This window comes from Myotis brandtii, unplaced genomic scaffold (assembly GCF_000412655.1).
Source record: "Myotis brandtii unplaced genomic scaffold, ASM41265v1 scaffold650, whole genome shotgun sequence".
Lineage (NCBI taxonomy): Eukaryota > Metazoa > Chordata > Mammalia > Chiroptera > Vespertilionidae > Myotis > Myotis brandtii.
Genome location: NW_005370517.1, coordinates 29,556 through 32,020, shown reverse-complemented (window position 1 = coordinate 32,020; position 2,465 = coordinate 29,556). Strand labels below are relative to the sequence as shown.

Below are 2,465 nucleotides of genomic sequence, written 5' to 3'. Positions count from 1 at the left end.
CTTCCTGCTCCAATGCCACTGGATCTCGCTGGACTCACCCATGTACTTGGCATATGGCGTGTAGAGAGCTTGTCCTCCAGCCGCATCCAGGACCACCCCAGGCCCCTGACGGATCCCACAGCCGGGAAAGCCCCGCATGAGTCTGTGCCGTCCTCCCTGCAGCCTCTGATCTTTCCGTCAATACTCACAGCCCACGTCCTCAGGGCCCTTCGGATGCAAGTCACCCCTGTCCTCTCTGCCCTGCACTTGCTGTGTCCTCAGAAGCCACAACACTCCTCTCTCCCCTCCACCTTCCTCACGGTCCTCCACGCGGGGCTGAGCCGCAAGACGGGACAGGCGCCCTCCCCAGGCTGTGGTGTCTGTGTGAGGAGGCGGTGAGGGCCTGGGGGACTCGACTCACCTCAGCCCGTCTCCTCAGGGGGGGCGCCGCCATTGCACACTGTGGGCTGAAGCCGGGCGGGAGTAGAAGCCGCTGCAGGAATGGCGGTCGCTGTCCCGGGACTGGCGAGGGTTTCGGCGGTGACTCCGAGCTTCAATCCCACGTGTGAGCTGTGAGCACCACTGGAGGCTCCGACCATTGGCTGTGAGGCGGGGAACACCACTCTCCAGCCTTCTCCAGGGAACTCTGAGCCCAAGAACTCCAGACCGCCTGAGAAAAAAACGTGAACAGACAAACGCCGCCGGAAAGACTACCGGTCCCGCCCTACAGAACCGTCTGAACGGAAATGCGTTCTCTGAACCCCCATTGGCTCATCCGGGTGGCATTCCTCGCTTGGCCTTGTGGGCAATGTAGTTTCTCCGTTCTAAGGCCAGGGTGCAGTAATTCTCAGTTGATTCCTGACCTTGATTTAGGGGCAGAGAGCCCAAGAACACACCAACTATACTAGGGGTCCTCTAGGGCCTTCAGTGGAGGTGATGTCCTGGGCAAGTTTGTTTCTCCAGCACCTGCGTGGCTGGTTTTGAATATCTTTCTTCAGGACCTGCTCTTTCTGAATGGCAGGCATTGTTTCTTCATTCAGGACTTTTGGCATGTGTCTCCTAAAGGCCAAATGTAGCTGGGGGAGTTTGCTCAAGTCTCTGAGTAGATCTAACCTGCCTCCATTGAATTCATTATACAAAATTCATGTCACAAAACAGACACTCATACTCAAGAGCATCTTCTTCTGATACCATTCAAAGTGTCAGCTCTGCCTGGGCTGCAGTGTGGATAAGATGGCCAAGAGACATGTGAAAAATGCTCACTCAAAGTGACTGATCATCAGAGAGATGCAAATTAAAGCAACAATTAGAGACCACCTCACAACTGTCAGAATGGCTGTCAACAGCAAATCAACCAAGGACAAGTGCTGGGGAGGATGTCAAAAAAAGGAACCCTAGTACAACCCTGGTGGGAACGCAAACTGCTACCGCCATTATAGAAATTAGTTTGGAGTTTTTGCAAAAATTTTTTATATGGAACTGCCATTTAATTCAGTGATTCTACTCCTAGGAATATATCCTAAGAAACTTGAAACAATCAGATAGGATATAGGCAGCCTTCTGTTCATAACAGCACAATTTATAATAGCAAAGATCTGGAAACTACCCAAGTATCCACCAGTAGAATAGTGGGAAAAAAACTGCAGTACATTTATACCATGGAATACCATTCAGAAGTAAAAATAATTTCTTACCCTTTCACACAGCATGGAAGGACCTTGAAAGCATCACGCTAAGTGAAATAAGTCAGTCAGAGAAAGACAGTATCACCTGATCTCACTCATATTTGGAAACTAATTAACAAAAAAACTGATGAATGGAGTGGATTCAGAGACATGGAAGCATGGAATTACTTTAGAATCTTTGAGGGAAAGTGGGGAAGGGTAAAAAGAAATGTCCTCATGTAAGGATTAAACACACACACACACACACACACACACTAAAAACAAAGTCACCTGAGCCTTGAGCATTTTCTTCTGTTCTATGAAAGCAAGGGGAAAGCTGTAGCTTGCTGGGTCCTGGGTCTGCTCTACATTTGTGTTTATAAATTTGTCTTCCATCAGTTGAGTCCCTGGAAATGCTGATACCCCTTCATGTAACGTTCTCCTGCTTCACATGAGTCAATTGCTTTTGCTGTTGTTGTAAGAAATGTCCAAACTTGTGGAGACTTTTTCTAAGTTTATTTGACCCAAGTTGGCGACATTTGCCAGGAAGCAAAATAACAACAGGTTGAGTAATGCTCAGGAGAACGACAGTTTTGCACCTTTTTTTATACATTTTTAAAAAAATACAGCTCCAATGCCACTGGATCTCGCTGGACTCACCCATGTACTTGGCATATGGCGTGTAGAGAGCTTGTCCTCCAGCCGCATCCAGGACCACCCCAGGCCCCTGACGGATCCCACAGCCGGGAAAGCCCCGAATGAGGCTGTGCCGTCCTCCCTGCAGCCTCTGATCTTTCCGTCAATACTCACAGCCCACATCCT

The 2,465-nt window shown here is 49.2% G+C and overlaps 1 protein-coding gene and 1 long non-coding RNA gene across 4 annotated transcripts in view; both read right to left on the bottom strand.

Moving 5' to 3' along the window:
- Window positions 1–2,465, bottom strand: part of LOC102259170 (zinc finger protein 883-like) — a 30,583-nt gene that overhangs the window by 12,135 nt on the left and 15,983 nt on the right. The window lies entirely within an intron of this gene.
- The window catches only part of LOC106723809, a 2,828-nt gene continuing 2,507 nt past the window's right edge, over window positions 2,145–2,465 (bottom strand). The window contains exon 2 of the long non-coding RNA XR_001359538.1: window positions 2,145–2,242. This is a non-coding gene — a long non-coding RNA (uncharacterized LOC106723809). The remainder of the gene's footprint in view (window positions 2,243–2,465) is intronic.